Here is an 18,312-nt window from a genome sequence, read left to right as displayed (position 1 = left end):
AGTTCTGGCATTGAACAAAGCACAAAAGCGACAGCAGGGGACATCATGGTCTGGGCCTAAGCAAGTGACGCAGTAAGAATGAAAGTCTTGGTGTGGTATTGGCCTAAGCAAGTGACGCAGTAAGAATGAAAGTCTTGGTGTGGTATTTGCTTTCCACAGGCGAGACAACTGTTAACTTTTTCTGACATCGGTTAGAGCAAGAAAAAAGGATCCCCAACGGGGTACTTAGCTTTAGAAGACTTCAACTTCAATTTAGAAAACGAAAACTCAGGTAACGGCTGACCGGCACTCATGCAAACTGCTTCTGCTTCTGGCTCCAAGGCAAGAAAGACTGATGTAATGGTATCAGCTGCCTTACTTTATACTACTGATGACCTGATGTTAGTCCTGAAGTGACAGCAACCGACGCAGAAATACTATGCCTCTGGTATTCGGGCCGACTGAGGGCTACCCTGGCAGGGATAACCCAAATGTGATGACTGCAACAGTCAAACACGAAGAACATCTGCTGATATCACAAATACCCACACCAAAAATATAACCTTCATCATCACATTAGCAATACCCAGTCTTGCAGTTAGTGTACTTGATTAAGGCTATCAGCTGTCAATGAGCAACTTCCTGCAGTCCGTGGTTTGAGTTTCTTATTCCTCCATTTGCCAGCTGTGTGACTCTGAGCAAGTCAGTTAACCAGACATTGCTCTGTGGCTTTTGGCAATTCGAGTTAGGCTCCCAAATGGTCTACTGACTTGTAATTCCCTATGAACCTATTGGCATGACAGACATTTAATTCCTTATATTCTAGGTTTCTGGAACAGACTCCCACTGCATATTAAATAGAGTATTACTCTGGCTAATTTTAAATCTAGACTTGATAAGTGGAAGGATAGTCACAAATTTACCCCTGGAATATGTGGCATCAGTTTTCTGGATAAGGGCAATTCATATTTTACAATTTTCTTGGTGTCAGCATTCCTCTCTACCTCAGCCGCTGTGGCACTTACTCAGGGTTCTATTCCCACAAGCTCTCTTGCCCTCTTCTTGAAGTGGTGTGCCTCTAGCTTCCATTCCTACCCACTTCCTTGCCCTTTCATGACGTGGAGTGGAGCTGCTTTTCTGACCTCACCTGATGCTCTCCTTTATGTACAATGGTGCTCCAACTCTATTCCTGTCTGAACAGCCTATACTAGGTAATTCCATATCCCACTCCAGCTGTCACTGGCCCATGTTTCTGTGATACCAGCAATGTTACCTCCTCCCTTCCAACACGGCCTTTAGTTGACCTACCTTTCTTTGGAAACAAAGCCTCCTGATATCTGCTGCCTGTTTAATTTTCTTTTTGCTATACTTTGTTGGCCTTCTGCTTGTCTTCCTATACTCTGCCTCCTTTACCTCACCCAATTCCCTTCTATTGCCTATATGCCCTGTATTATGCCATAATCCTTACCTTCCTGTTTTCCTATTTGCCCTCCCCCAACCTCTTGCCCATTGCCTTATGTATTCCATTCCTGACAAATGACCATAGGCTGTTTACTCACTCAGCTCAGTCCCAGTTTCTCAAATTGTTTTTGTCCTTTTTCCCAGATTATCATAATCCAGCTTCCAATCATTCTATACTATCATCTTAGCCCATGTGTTCTTACTCTGCCCATTCAAAAATGCACAAAGTGGCATGACCATTGTTGGCTAATAGGATCTTCACCTGGACACACCTTATTCCGCCCACTCTGATTAAAATCACATCAGGATATATACATCCATTCTGTTACAGATCTGCATTAGATGGATGATCCAAGACCTCTGCCAATGCCATGTTCCTCTCTATGCTGCGGCTCACTATCTTCTTTAATGGGAAGATTCAAATACTCCATGACTATAGCCCTCTTCTCTAACCATACTCCCATCTGTCATCCTCCTCCCTTGGCATTTTTGCAAAGAAGCCATAATGATACAAGTAGATAAGAGGTTGGGTAAAGTGTAGGAGATTGGCTAGACTCTGGTTTACAAAAAAAGAGATAATATGATGACTAACATTATGTAAATCCAGTCATGCAGTTATACTCTCGGTTTGATGAGATATTGTTTTAAAGCCATCCTAAATTCCACTTTGGAGATAATATGCATTAACATGAGAAGGTGCTGACAGCATTATTCCATAGTTTTGAACACAGCAAAAAACAACACAGATTCATTAATTTTTTTTTTTTTACACTTAAGGACTAAGTTAACTTGTATGATGCATAACGCAGGTAATAAGATGGGATATACTATTGTATTAATGCCTGTAAGTGAAGACAGCCCTCATTTCTGCTGAGAAGTGTAGGAAATCTAAGCTGCAAACCGATAAGATGTTGACTAAATTTGAGCCAGCTTGCTTTAATAAGGATATATAATGGTGAGATGAACCATGAAGCTTAGCAGCAAATCTGGCAATGCAGTTATAAACTTGACTTACTTTCAAGAGTGGATAGAAAGTTAATAAGAATACGACATACACAATATAATCTGGGTGACAAGTAATTCCTGGCTGTGATATTTCTTGCCTGCTCATTAAAGAAAAGTTTTGTCCTGTATAAATTTATAATAAAGATTACACCCTGACCCCATGTGCAAAAATGGGAAAAAGAGGTTGTGGATGTTTGGATCTAATTTAAACATGAAATCACTCAACAGTAAAATCTAACAATATGATAGTATTAACATTTTCTTTTGTTAGCAAATATGTTTTGTTATGATGTGGAAAAAAGTGGGAAATCCATAATACTTGGTGACAATAATTAGAAGTTATGTACTTACCATAACTTGGCATCTGTGTTGTTCATTTTCATTCTTCCTTACAAACAGATCTAGGATATGATCCTCGGAACAGACTTGGCTGCATCTGCAAGACTTCGGATCCAAACCTCAAACTCCTCTCTCTACCCATAATGCTTTATTCCATCTCCAACTCCTCAGATCGAGTTTGCTGCCCTACTGCCCACTGAGTCATAAAAACAGACAGAAACAAGAGATAGATGAGACTCAAACCAGGAACAGGATGGTTCCTATAACATCTATTGATCCTTCTAGTGGGTTGGGGGATGGTCAGATGGGAAGGTGAGGAAGAATGAAAATGGAAAACACAGATGCCAAGTTATGGTAATTACATAACTTCTAAATCTGATCTTGTCCTTTGCAATCTTCCTCACAAATGGGTCAGCGTCCCCAGTTATGTAACTCTCATGAGGTCCGCTAGGAAGGACATGTAAGAGCACTGTTGATCCAAAGGAAGCTCTGTTTCTGGAAACAATATCTACCTTATAATGAGTAACAAAGGTATATGTCTTTGACCAAGTGGCTGCAGCACAGATATTATCAATGGAGGTTCTTGAAGAAAAGGAAGATGAAGTAGCCATAGATAGTACAGTTGTGTACACCTACCATAAATGTAGATGTTCGAGTGTCTTCATGTTGCAGTCATGACTGTGGGGTTCTCCCCTGCCGGCAGGCAGCCCCAGAATCCCAAAGTCTGGGACCGGCGTCGGCTGTTCAACCATGCTCCCTGACGTCAGAGCGCCAGGAGTACAAAGCTGACAGCCGATGCCATCTTGTCCAGTTTTTCTTGCCCCAGATGTCAGGAGTCCCAAAATGAAAAAGGTCCCATAACCTTTGCAAATAGACCTCAGAAGAATGGTGAGAAAAGGAAATACACAAAAGTAAAAATAAGAGGGACAGGAGGGACCCCAGACTGCAACAGTGAAGACACTCGAACATCTACATTTATGGTAGGTGTACACAACTGTACTATGTTCATCGTGTTTCACTGTTGCAGTCATGACTGTAGGGTAGAATCCCAAAGCTGAAAGAAAGGGAGGTGGTCATAAAGAGGAAGGCCTAAAGGCCCTGCAAGACTGTAGAGGCAAAGCCTGCCCTAGACTTAGTGTAGAGAGGTAGATTGTAGTGCTTAGCAAAAGTATGCACTGCACTCCACGTTACAGCTTCCAAAATGTCCTTGGTAGGAACTGAGGAAGGCGCAGAAGTGGCAGCAGCTCTGGTGGAATGAGTCCATATACTCCCTGGGATTTGCTTTCCATGGTGAGAATAACAAAATCTGATTCCATGAGCAATCCATTTAGAAATGGTCTGTTTTGAAATGGCTTTACCTTGGGAACTTGAAGCATAAGAAACAAACAATTGTTCTGATTTTCTGATGTCCTTGGTTCTGTTCAGGTAAAAACGTAGTTGTCTGTATACATCCAAGGAATGTAAGATCCTTTCCCCTTTATTTTGAGGAGTGGGGAAAAAGGTTGGCAAGTGGATAGTTTGATTTAAAACCACCTTAGGCATGAAGGTAGGATTAGTCCTCAAAGATACCCTGTCTTGATGAAAAATAATATAAGGTTCCACAGCCATAAGAGCTTGTAACTCTGATACTCTCCTGGCAGAGGTTAGGGCTAACAGGATAGCTGTCTTCCAAGATAAAAACTTGATGTCGGAAGAGGCAGCAGGCTCAAAAGGAGGCAAGGTTAGTTTTTCCAAAACATAGCTGAGATCCCAAGCAGGAATGGGAGGAGATCTAGGAGGTCTTAAGTTCTTAGCTCCTCTGAGAAACTGTCTCATGAGCTGGTGGGAAAAGATGGGAGGGTCTGTATTATAATGAGCAGAAATAGCAAAGGCATGTACCTTAATGGAAGAGAAAGAGAGACCCTTATGTAAGAGATCTGTCAAGTAAAGTAAAATTAAAGTAATGTTAGGAAGAAGAGGATCAGAATCCTGAGCCTGCATCCAGGAACAAAATCTTTTCCATTTTCCTGCATAAGATTTTCTAGTGCTAGGACGTCTGGCTTCTAAAATGACATCCATAACCTGCTTGGGCAGTAAAGAAGAAATCAAAGGCCCTGGATTAACCAGGCCGCCAGGCTGAGAGTTCTGACATGAGAGTGTAGAACCTGACCCTGATGCTGGGACAGAAGGTAAAACCCAAGGGGGCTCCAGGCATAGGTTTTTTAGAGTTGGATACCAAAACTGCCGAGGCCAATTTGGAGCCAGCAAGATTATCATCTTGGGCTTGTCCTGTTTATCTTAAATAAAACCCGTGGAAGAAGAGGAAGAGGTGGAAAGGCATATCCCAAGAGGTTCCTCCAACTGAATGACAGGCCACTTTCCAAGCTTCTCTGTGGAAAGTCCTGGTGCAAAAATTCTGTAGTTGATGATTGAGATGGGATGCAAAAAGGTCTATGTGAGGACATCCCCAGACTGCTGTTATCATCCTGAAAATGTTGGTGTCCAGCATCCACGTGGATCCGAAGGTTTCTGCTCAGACTGTCTGCCAGGAAGTTTTGTTTCCCTGGTAGAAACTGAGCTTGAAGATCCAGATTGCAAGCTAGAGCTGTGTTCCATAGATCCATGGCTAGTCTGCAAAGGGGGTAGGAATGAGATCCCCCTTGCTTGTTTATGTACCACATAACTGTGGTGCTGTCTGTCCGTATTAGCAGTTGTCCTGGTTGTAAAAAAAGAGCTTTCTGAACGGCTAACATTTCCTTTAAATTGATATGCAGGTGCTTCTGATCCTTTGTCCAAAGGCCCTGCAAACAATTGCCCTGAAAATGGGCTCCCCAAGCATAATCCGAGGCGTCCGTGGTTAGAATCTGAATGGCAGGAGGCAGACGGAAGGGTTTTCCTTTGTTTAGAGCACATGCCCTGGACCACCAAAGAAATTCCTTTTGAAGGCAAGGAAGGACGGAGATCAGTATGTCTAAACTGTGGCAATGCTGAGACCATACACTTTTAGGTACCACTGTATTTTCCTCATGTGTAGTCTTGCATATGGTACGAGAAGGATGCAGGAGGCCATGTAACCCAAAGCCTGCAGGAATTTCCTTGCAGATAGTTGAGTTAGAGTTGCCAAGGTTCTGAAAGTTGAAGCCAGCTGTAATTGTTTTCGGATGTCAGAAATGCCATCTGGGTTGTGGTGTTTAGAAGTGCACCCAGAAAAGTTATCTGTCGTGATGGTGTCAAATTTGACTTTTTTATGTTTACAGAGAATCCCAGGAACTTGAGGAGGTTCTGTACAAATTCTAGATGCTGGAGTAAGACATCCTTGCTGTCTGCCTGAATTAGACAATCGTCCAGATAAGGGTAAATTTGAATTCCCTTGAGTCTGCAGTAAGCTACTACTGGAGCCAGGCATTTGGTGAAGACCCTGGGCGCAGTAGACAATTCAAAGGGCAGCGGAGAGAATTGAAAGTGCCTCGATCCCGCCTTGAACCTGAGGTATTTTCTGCGATCCTGCCTGACGGGAATGTGTAAATATGCCTCCTTTAAATCCAAAGTTACCATCCATGCATCCTTGGACAGCATTGGAAGTAGCTGCTGTAGAATAAGCATCTTGAATTTTGGAATCTCTAGAAAGGTGTTCAAGACCGACAGATCCAGAATGGGTCTCCATGAGTTTTGCTTCCTTGGGACTAGAAAGAGCCTTGAGTAAAAACCTTTTCCCATCTCTGAAAGAGGATCCCATTCTATGGCATTCATAGCCAAAAGAGCTTCCACCTGGTTTAAGGCCTCTGTCCATTGATGTTTTGGAAGGTCTGGCCATCCTTGGCAAGGTATGAAAATGGAATTTGTAACCTCTTAAAACCACATCCAAAACCCATTTGTCTTGGGTTATTTGAGTCCAATTTTGATAAAAAAGAGAGAGTTTTCCTCTGAGTGGGGCTTCCAGGCAAGAAGTTCCTGTAGCCCAACAGAGGGAGTCATTGAGTTTGTTTCCTTTGAGATTGTGACCTGTCCTCTCTTCCCCTAGGGGTGGAAGCAGTCCACTGTCTTGGTCTATAAGCAGCTTGTGTTTGAGGCCTCCCTCTGGAACATCTATATCTACCCCTCTGAGGCCTGTCTGAAGTGGGAAAGGACCAATTTTTTGAAGGCCAATTCCTGCTAAATCTAGGTGGCTGTACTTGTAAGAAATCTTTAACTGTTTGCATGGATTTCGCCTTATCCTCCATCTTTTTAATCACCTCTTCAGCTTTTGATCCAAACAAAACATTATGCTGAACAGGAGCATCTAATAATTTAGCCTTTACTTGTTCAGGTAAATTTTGTTCCTTTAGCCATGCATGCCTTCTAATGACTGTGCCAGAGGTACAAGATGCCTCCAAGGCATCAAATCCACAGTGTAAACCATGCTTCCCAACCTGTTCAGTGGCATGCAATAAGTCATGTAATTCCTTATCATCTGCACAGGCAGAAATGGAAGTAAGCTTTTGTTTTAAGACAGACAAGAGAAATTGCTGGTATTTAAGCATATGAAACTGACAGTTTAAAACCCTAATGGACAAAGTAGCAGAAGTGTACACCTTTTTGCCCCATCTTTCTAAGGATCGAGAATCCTTTTCAGTAGGAATGGGATTTTTGGCAGAAGCGCCTTACTCCCTTAGGACCCTGAGAAATGGTTTCAGGGTCAGCAGAAGGGTTCTTGTATAAAAACTGATGGGAATCAGGAACCCTGTAATAACTATCAGGCTTAACAGGAGCAGGAGGAAAAGAGTCAGGGGTTAAGTTAGCCCCAAAAGGCATCATCCACAATATCCAAAACAGGAGGAATAGCCAGGGGTCTATGTTGGGGAAGAAGAAGAAAATCCTCAGTCTTTTCTGTCCTTCCCAGTGGAAATGTTCCCCATTTCATGCAAAGTTTCCCAAAGAGAAATCCTCAGGGAGAAGCTGAAGGAATGGATTCTTCAACATCAGAATCCTCATAAGGAGGGAAAGAATATTCCTGATCAGAAGAAGAAACTGAGGAAACAGAAGCCTGATCAGAGGAATCATAATAAACATCCTGCCTTGGCCTTTTGTCTGGAGGGATGTGAACCCTAATCATAGTAAGTAAATCCTCCGCCATCTTGAGTAACTGTTTCTGTGACTTGGGAGCCGGTTCAGAAGAGGCCTGTGTTGAAGTCTTTGATTTAGAAGGAGTCTTTGCCTTTGTCTTTGGCTTTGCCATTACTAGTAGCTGAGTAGGCCTGAAAGGACCCATCGAGCATTGTCCGAAGGTCCTGCAACAGAAATATTTAAAGGCCTGGTTGGCTCCTCATGAGAGTCCATTTCGCCATCGGTTCTGAGCCTAACTGATGACAGGCGAACCTGCGCTATCATCAGATTTGGACCTCGGAGGCCTGTCTTTATCCTTGCGATGTTTGTGAACACCGTATCCAACGACATTTTGTAGTTGTAATGAAAAGCAAACGTTGATTGAATCTAGCACAAAACCGCCAACTAGCTACGTCGTGGTCAGGGCCTGAGCAAGGAATACCGTAACAATGAAAATCCTTATGAGGTATTTCCTTCCCACATGAAATACAATTATTAACTTCTTCTGGCATTGGAGTGGAGCACGAAAAGTTTCTAGCTTTGAGTGGAGAAGAAAGTCTTCAGACAAGTATATCAGAAAAATTTGAGTCAGCCGACCGGCACTTGCAAACTGCTATCACCGCACGGCAAGAAAGACTGGAGAAGATGGCATTGGCTGTCAGCTTTGTATTCCTGGTGCTCCGATGTCAGGGAGCATGGTTGAACAGCCGACGCCGGACCCAGACTTTGGGATTCTGGCCGACCGAGGGCTGCCTGCCGGCAGGGGAGAACCCTACAGTCATGACTGCAACAGTGAAACACAATGAACATCTAGTGGAGTGTGCTCTAGGAGGGCGAAGCAGTTCCAAACCCTTCCGAGGATAAATCAGCAAGATATGATCACTAATCCATTTTGCTGGAGTAATTTTGGAAACTGCGTGACCCAAGTGGTTAGGAGCAAAGGACACAAAAAGCTGATCAGACTTTCTGTACTGTTTTGTTCAGTGAAGATAAAAACATAATTGTCTGGGAACATCAAGCAGGTGCAGCACATATTCCCCTTTATTAGTAAAGCTGGAAAAAATCTGATAATTGAATGGACTGATTAATGTTAGACTGAGCAGACACTTTATGCAGAAAGGAAGGATTAGTTCGAAGAGATACCCTATCCTTATGGAAAATAATGTAAGGAGGTCTAGATGATAAGGTCTGAAGCTCAGAAAGTCTTTTTTTCTGAAGTGATAGCTACCAAAAGTTTGTTTTCTAAGAAAGAAACTTCATATTGCATTTGTTTGCTGGTTCAAAGGGTTTCTGGGCCAACCCTTGGAGGCTCACCATAAGATCCCAAGGAGGACAAGGGTCCTTTATTGGAGGTCAAAGGAGAAAAATTCCCTTCATGAAAGCTTTACATAATCTGGAAGTTGCTTGCTTTCTATAAGAACTTTGGAATCAGTGGAAGAAGGGTGTAGGTGTAAAGGAGACCCGAGAGCCAATCATGAATCAAAGCATCCCTCACTGACTCTCCAGGAGGGGGAATGAGAGTGAGGGGAGAGGCAAATAGATCATGGCAAGGCTGGCCCCAGTGGCTGAAAATCATGTTCATTACTGTTTGATTGAGGGACCACTCATGAGGAAACAGAATGGACCTGCTAAGTCTGTCTGCTAGGATGTTGGTTTTCTCCAGTATGTGCATAGTAACTAGAAAGCAGTCTGAAGAGATTGCCCATTCCGATACCTTCATGGCTTCTCTGCACAATGGGTAATAACAGTTTCCTCCTTTTTTGTTGATGTACCAGACTACTGACATGTCTGTGTGTACTGCAATAGTCCCTAGGGGGAAAACGTCCTGTAAGGCTTGCAATGTTAGAAGGACTGCTCTCATCTCTACGACTTTGATATGCAACCTGGTCTCCAAGGAAGACCACGTGCTTTGGACCATCTTTCCCTTGAAATGCCTCCCCAACCCCAACTGGGAAGTGTCTGCGGTCACTGTGGCTATTGGAAGGCGGAACAGAGAATGGCCTGCCCAGAAATAGGTCACCTGACTGGATCCACCATCGAATATGACATTTGCAAAATGGAGTGAATTTGATGGGAACAGATAGAGGCTGGTAAAGAATAGGCCACTGTACCTCCAAGATTCACAGGAGGATTCGCATGAAGAACCTTGCTAAAGGGACTAGAATAATGGCAGCTGACACTGACCCAAGAGCTTGCAAAACTAGTTTTGTTGGAGGGGAAGGATGAGACAGTTACTTCCACACCTGATTTCTCAAACATATGATGTGATGAAGAGGTAATGAAGGCATTTGGTCATAGTATCTAGCTGAGTTCCTATGAATTCCAGAGTCTGTACAGGAGTCAGGTTCAGTCTGGCAAGATTTATTGTGATGCCTAGCGAGTTGGAGATCTGAAGCAGGTAATCCCTGGCTATAGAAGTTGATGCCTGGTTGGGATGTGAGGAGCCAGTCATCAAGATAGGGAAACACCTGTAATTCCTTGAGCCTCAGGTGAGCTGTCATGATTGCCATGCATTTGGTGGGGGCCTGTGCTGAGTCCAAAAGGCAGTATTCTGAATTGGTAGTGATTGGCTCCCAGCCAAAAGCGTAGGTGTCTCGTGAAGTGCCTGTCTATTTTGATATGCTAGTATGCATCCTGGACATCTACAGAGCACATACAATTGTTCTGGTGCAGAACAGGCAGGATGGACTGATCCATAACCATTTGTAACTTTGCTTTCTTTACATATTGATTTAGATTGCTTAGAATCAGAATTGGTCTCAGGTCCCCTGTTGTCTTTGGCACTACAAAGAAGAGGGAGTAAGTTCTGAATCGTATTTGTTCAGTTGGGACCTCCTGAATGACTCATTTTTGTAGTAGCTTCTAAAGCTTTTGAGCTGCGTACTCCCTCTGACTGGGTGGAACATCTAGGAGTTTCCTCCTTGTAACAGGAGGTGAAAGGGAAAAGGGAATGTAGTAACCTCTGGATATTATGCTTAGCACCCATGCACTGTTTGTAAGATTTGTCCAGACATCCAGGTGCATAAAAAAATGACCCCTGACTGCCTCCAGAGATAGACAGTTGGGCAGGGCTTCAGGAGCACTGATACGGCCTATCAGAAAAGGAATCCTTGAAGCCCTGGTTCTACAGACCTCCTCTGCTATGGGGCAGTATCTGCCATTAAAACCTCCTCCTCTGCCTCTGGAGGAAGTGTCCCCAAGTGGGTCTTGAAAAGGTTCTTGAGATTTTCGGAACCACATTTTCTTCTCACCTCAATGGTTTCTAGAGGGGTAGAAAACTTGATTCCCATGGCAGACACGTTCTTTCCTTCCTGCTTGCTGTGGGTAAGTATATCTTTCACAGATGGCCCTAACAAAGGGGAGCCATCAAAGGGGGCATTAGCAAAGGCCAACTTGAAGGGTTCTGAAAAGTTGCACAGCTTCATCCAGGCATGTCTCCTAACAACTATGCCAGAACTGGCTGTTCATGAGGTAGCCACCACTGTATGGGAGATAAACCTCATTGATGAATTAGCAACAGATGAAAGAGTAGCCAGTTGAGGAGAGACCTTCTTGAAGTCCTCCAGTGACATGGACTCAGCGAGAGAGTTTGAAAGCCCTTGATCAAATCTCTCTGCAATGGGGTAAAATGTGTTTGGTAATTTAATGACCTCAGTGCAAAAGTGGCTGAAATGTAAATGTATTTTCCAAATCTGTCCATCACTCTGGAGTCCCTGTTCGGTGGATGGGCTGAGGAACTCTGCTCTGCTAGCTACTTCTTAGTGGCCAACCATGGCATCAACTGGGATTCCCTTGCTCAAGTGAAATCTGTATGAAAGGGGAACAACACTTATCCAGGTGCTTGGGGACAAATTTGACAGTGTCCAGTTGCTTCCAGACCCAGTGGGAAACCAGGTCAATAAGTTTATCTGCAGGGGGGGGGGGGTCACCCAAGATGAGAAGATAAGCCACTCCTAAAAGCCTCCAGGAACATTGATTCCTCAGGAGGAGGAGTTTGGGAGGACCAGTCACCTTTCTGTTTGAGGATTTCCAGGATGTTCCCAAATGAAACATCATCGTGTCAATTGGAGGGATCCTTCTCCTTCATCAAAATCGGTCTCTTCTGTGAGAGACTCCATAGGGGTGTCTATGTGCTTCCTCTTGCATGTTCTCTTCTGAGGTACCTGTTCCACAGGGTACTCCAGAGATGTGTTGGAAGAAAGGAGAAATCCCTCTTGAGAATAAGTGTGGAGGCTTAACTGAGCTGGCTGACACACAGGAGCAGACATAATGGGCTCAGAGCTCAGACCCGATGAGGGGTTAGGGGTAGGACCCGAGGTTAGACAGGACAGTTCACTAGGTAGAGAGAAAGCCCTTTCTGCAATCCAGAAGGCTGACAGACCCTGGGAAACCTCTCCCTCCCTCCTCGGAGCAGAAGCAGATGAAGAAGGGAGGTCAGGGCTGACCCTAGATACACACCAATCAGAGAGAATCAGACACGAGCTGTCCAGGGCTGAGGCATTCAGGGGAAGGGAAGGATCAAACAAAGTAGGAATCGAACCAAACATCTCTGGACCCGGTGCTGACCTCTTGGATCCGACACCTACAATGATCCAAAGGTATCGGAACAGGACTGGTCAGGGATACTGTCAGAGTCGAGGAAGGGAGCTTCCTCGGATCTGATGCTGAACCTTTTGGGGATCTTGGATCCTGCGACCCTGAAGTCAAGGGTTGGGATTGGGTAAGTAGACAGAATTTATTGGGCATAAGTGCTCATGGATCCGGTAGGGGAAGAAGCTGGCAGGACCCCCATCTGAATCTGAGCCCTAAGGAATCTCCGCATCATGCTGTCCATGTCTGCTTCTGTCATACTCCTACAGGACCTAGATGAAGCCGTGGTTGCCAGCCTAGGGCGTTTCACTGGCATATTTGAAACAACGGGGGGCAGAGTTGGAGACACTGGCTTCAACACAAGTTCTGGTGTATGGCCTCTACTCGTCGGATCCAAGGGCCTGGGATCCAAGAAAGAAGTGGATGCAAGGGGAGAACTGGTAGTCAGGGCCTAGCCCATCAGATCAAAGGATAGTTGAGGATCTGAGGGTGGCCTGAAAGACCTATGAGCCGAGGGGGTATGATCCAAGACTTTCCTCAAATTCTCAGCCAGCTCCGAGGAGGTTAATGGAGATTTGGGGTGGTGTCATTTCCTCAGCATCAAAACCATCTGAGGCTGCTTAGAGGGGGTTTGAGCATCAGCTGGGAGTAATCCTTTCAAGTTTGTTCCTATGATCCAAGAGGGCTCTTGGATTAAAGGTTGCAGAAATAGTGCAAGGAGAATCCAGGTGGGCTGCTCCTAAGCAGTATGCACTTCTTGTAGGCATCAGAATTGGGACTCTTATGCCCACAAGGAGTGCACTTTTTGAAACTGGTAGGTTTCTCCAGTTTCTCCGACATGAAGGCAACAGAAGGCAGTAAACCTTAAGAGAAGAAAAAGGGTTTTCAAAGAAAACAGTAAGTTCAACAGAGAGGTTACAGACTAGAGCTACAGTAGACTGTAACCTAACAAGTCACTATAGATAAAAAGAAATGTTTTGGCTAGAAGAGAAAATATAAATATAAAAGTGCTTAGTAAAAGAAAATCAGTCAAGTACCATGAGAGGTACAAGTGGGAGGCATACAACAATAAAGAGAAGCACTAATTTTTTTGATGTACCGAGGGAGAAGACAAAAGTCTAAAAGTAAGGATATGAAAGTATTACAAGTTACGAAATACAAGAATTACTTGACAAAATTCCAAAAAAAGATACTCTTACTCTGAGAAGCTGGATTGTTCCGTCTTGCAGCCAAAGCAGCAAATGAGATCTGAGGAGCTGGGGTGGAACAGAGCATTATGGGTAGAGGGAGGAGCTCAAGGCTTGGATCCGAAGTCTTGTATTTATGGCCAAGTCTGATCCGAAGATCAGATTCTAGACCCATTTCTGAGGAAGAATAAAAAGTAGAACATCAGATCTTGTCTTTACTTTTTGCAGAGTATAAATGGACAGTGGATGACTCAATCCAAAAGACTGAATGAGGTATAAAAGAATTTGGAGTTGAACAGTTACATCTTTCATCTTTATCTGCCAGTGTAAGATACTTCCATAATTCCAGACCAAATGGTTCTGCATTGTTTCATCTGCAGAATTCTGAAGATAATGTGTTTCTGATTTTCAAGAAAGCTTTTTAAGGCTGACTTTTGCAGTCCGTAGTCCAGTTTTTAAAGGTTTGTTATTTTACTTATCTGCAGTTCTTTTATATATATATATATATATATATATATATATATATAAATCTTTTCTTTAAAGATAATCTATGTCATCTGCACCTACAGTGTTAGAAGACTTCTGATTTCTCCTTCTACAAGCTAATTTGCAGAGTTTAAATGAGATGGCAACAGCAACAACATTATGTCACCTTTTGTTTACCACATAAAGATCTGATTTCTATGGAACTAGCATCCTATACATGAGAAGTGTCACACTTGAATGTGTCATCTTTCTGCTGTCCATCCATTCACTTATGACAGCAGATTGCACTGTTGCATGAACATGAACTCACGCTAGCACTAAAAGCATGGCACTACATGGCATAATCACAACTCATGCATGCCAGCCAAAGTTTTCTGTATAATGCAGAATAACGTGCAGGAGGGGGAGTGAGATTTAAGGGAAGGCAGGAATTGAACATTTTATGTAATCCCGGACTGAATGGCAGTTGTTATACAGAAAGAAAGAACAAAAAAAGAAAGAGAAGGAAAACATACATGTAATGTATAATGCATGAAATTGACAAATGTTAATATAGTTTGTTTTCTTTTCTATTAATGTATGTGAGCCTACATTTTAAGTGATAATTTAATAAAGGTGTTTAAAAAATACAGTCAAAGAAAACTTGTAAAGGTGTTTAAAAAATACAGTCAAAGAAAACTTGTTTTATTTAGAAAACCCAGTAAATGCAATAATTTTCCTCAGATGCTGTACAGCACTGAATGTCCCTGATTCCTGCTCCAACATATTTCTAACTGGAGTGGACAGCAGAGAAATGTACAGACGTACAAGGGTCCACTTCTAAATTTCGAGATCCCACAATCTCGACTTTCAATATCCCAAACCCATAATGTCGAGATTGTGGAATCTCGAAAGTATAAAACAAAAAATAAATAAATAAATAAATAAAACATGACAAGTTCTAAAATATGTTCTTGCAGGGGGGCAACCTCTCCTGCGCCCATCACATCCTCTACAACCTAAATATACTAACTCAGATATCGCTGTACAGTGAAAGGAACGGTAATGTAGATCACGATACAGCGCTATACAGTGCAGAATGGGAACATTACCATTCTCTTCACTGTAGTGTGATCTCGGAGTTAGTATATTTAATTTGCAGAGGGTGTGGGGGGTACGTCATCATGTTTTTTTTTTATTTTTTTTTTTTATAATTTTGAGATTCCACAATCTTGGCATTATGGGTTTGGGATATTGAAAGTCGAGATTGTGGGATTTCGAAATTTCGCAGTGGAGCCGACATACAATATGGTGACATACACAAAACGTCATCATCGCGTCTCCAGCTTTCCAAAATAAAACATTCTTTACAGACTATTTTTATTTTACATTCAACAAAATAAATAAACACAAATTTAAAAATAACTAAGTAAAACAAAATTAGAAGCCTGACTTGACCTTCCAAGCACCATGACACCAGTTACACAGTATTCTCCTTTCATTTTTAATGATACACAAACTGGAATATCTAACACACGCAGTTTGCGGCTCCTATGTAGAGCAAGATACACAATAAACGAAATTCACATCAGAATCTGGGGACTCTGCAAACTAAAGAAGCTGACTGAGTATAAATGCTAGACCTGAGCATCGCAGTTCTTTGAACAGGGTTGTAAAAAAAATATGGAGACAGTAAGAGTTCATGATTTGTCACATACCACCATGCGGCCTCCTATCATAAGTTCATGACCACATTTTGTGTATCCAGTCAGTTCTAAAAATAAATTGCAAATCAATCAAGAAACAAGAAATTTATCAAAATTAACGTTATGTACTTACAATAATGATCGATACTTTAATCCCAGTCCATCCGATATGACATATGGGTCCTCCAGCTCCTGCTCAGATCTGATCCAGCCAATTTACTGCTCCAGCCTCCATCCCCTCAAAAATGCTCAGTTCTATAATGCCTTGCTCCTGCCTGACTAGCTCAGATTGAGTTTGACACCTAAACCTAAGTGCACTTGTACTGCCTTTGGTCAAGTAAAACAATCCTTCAAATCATACAGATTGGCAGGGGAAGGATGGCAGGTTGTCATATCAGAAAGACTGGGATGAAAGGATCTATCATTATGGTGAGTACATACCTTTTGTACCGTACTTATCCAGTCCATCCTGTCTGACATACGGTCAGATTCTTCAGCTACATGACTCCTGGGTGACCTCAAAACAGGAGACCCTTCAGGATGGAAGCCTCAAAGAAAGCTCTGGTTCTGGAAATACAGTCCAAATTGTAATGCTTGACAAAGGTGTGAATTGAAGACTATGTACTATCAAAAACACGAACACAGATTCTCTACAGACAGGATATTGGATGGCAGATGGTCGACTGCTGTGTTGCCACTGTGCATTTACTGATATGAACTTGATCTAAGGGCTAGAGATCACAGTACAGTGTGGATTGGGAGATTCATCCCTTTCCTTACTGTAGTGCGATCTCGGAGTTGGAATATATAGCTAGCAGGGGGGTGTGGGGGTGCAGGGGGCCAAGCCCCCCTGCAAAGAAGTGATGTGAAGTGTAGAAGTTACACTTACCTGAGCTCCTATGTGGACATAACATTTCATATTCGTCAAAGTTGTCAAATCTGCTGAATTCGTTCAGCAGATTCAACAGTTTACCTAAGTGAAATTTGTGATTCGCCCTTTCCATTCGAGGTTCCAAATGGATTTTTTATAAACCTTTGAGATTTTGTTAGTAAACCATCAGGCAAATGTCATCCAAGGACAGAGACCTGAAAAACACAGTAGAAGATGCCGTGGCTCTTGTAGAGCTAGCTCTGCGTTTGCAGGGTAAAATTTTATTCTGAGATGTGTAGATGAAGGAAATACAATCAGGCAACCACTACACATGGTGATTTTACATACTTCTTACCCAGTTTGTTTTGTTCAAAGATGAAAAAAGTTGCTCATCTTTCCTAAAGTGGGCTGTTCTGTGAAGGCAAAAGTGAAGCTGCCTTTGTACATCCAATGTATATAAAATGTACTTTCTTTTACTTTTAGTAGTTTGGGAAGAACACTGGAAGATGCACAGGTGGAGAATTGTTGGTCTCAGAAGCTACTTTTAGAACAAAGGAAGGGCTGGTCCTCAAATTAACCATGTCCTCATGGAATACAATGTAAGGTGAAAGAGAACATAAGGCATGCAGCTCTGAAGTCCTCTTAGCTGAAGTGACAGCCATTAAAATTATAGTTTTCCAGGATAAAATTTTTAATTCTGCAGATGCTGCTGGCTTGAGCAGAGGTTTGGATAGCACTTCCACATAAAGTTTAAGTCCTATGGAGGAGCTGGATCATTTATGGGAGGCCACAAATGTAAGGGACATCTTAGAAAAGCTTTACATAATCTGTGAGAAGTCAGAGAAAAATGTGGAAATAGGAAATAGCTGCCAACTGCATCCTGACAGTGGGAAACTGAGCCCAAATGAAAACAAGGAGATTAAAAATGTAGCACATCAACAGATGCTGAAAAAGGTCCTGTTTTTCGAGATTCCACCCATATGGCAAATCTTTTCCATTTGCTACAATACACTTCATGTGTAGAAGATTTCTGGAAAGCTGTGAGGATGTGTACTACATCTGTAGGAAGGGATGTATCCCATGGCATCACTGAAATTGGAGAAGTCAAGTGGTTAGCTTCAGATTGATAAGGTCCAAGTGAGGTTCCCCAGATGGGTGAGTGATGAGATCCAGCGGTGGACTTAGAAGCCAAGGGAACTCATGCAGGTATGGTTTGAGGAGTGGAAACCATAGCTGTCTAGGCCAAAACAAGGCAATGAGGATGACTGTCACCTTGTATCGAGTGGCTTTGTGTATGAACTTGGTTATAACAAGAACAGGGGGGGGGGTAGGAGTAAAATAACCCCGGAGGCCAAGGATGTGACGCAAAGTCTCTGGGGTTCCATCACTGATGATTACAGCCAGGTTTAGGCACCACTGTACTCTGCAGTCGCTTGGGGCCCCTGTTCCTGGGGGGGGGGGGCCCCAACCACAGTAAGTTATCTTATCCTAATGTTTTGTAACTTCTGTCAAACCAACAAAAGCTTCTTCAGCAACTAACAAAAGCTTCTACATCAATCTTGTATACTTAATACACCAAGTAGGCAACAACTCTTACTTATATCTCTTTTAAAATTCAAAGATATTTCGGTTATAGTAGCAGTGTTTT

General features: G+C 42.8%; 1 protein-coding gene across 1 annotated transcript in view; it reads right to left on the bottom strand.

Moving 5' to 3' along the window:
* TMEM63C (transmembrane protein 63C) overlaps positions 1–18,312 on the bottom strand; it is a 2,716,247-nt gene that overhangs the window by 1,006,289 nt on the left and 1,691,646 nt on the right. The window lies entirely within an intron of this gene.

The sequence above is a fragment of the Protopterus annectens genome, chromosome 6.part0 (assembly GCF_019279795.1).
Source record: "Protopterus annectens isolate FY-2018-M chromosome 6.part0, PAN1.0, whole genome shotgun sequence".
Lineage (NCBI taxonomy): Eukaryota > Metazoa > Chordata > Ceratodontiformes > Protopteridae > Protopterus > Protopterus annectens.
The sequence above is the reverse complement of the archived record's forward strand: the minus strand, read 5'-3'. Positions and strand labels throughout refer to the sequence as shown.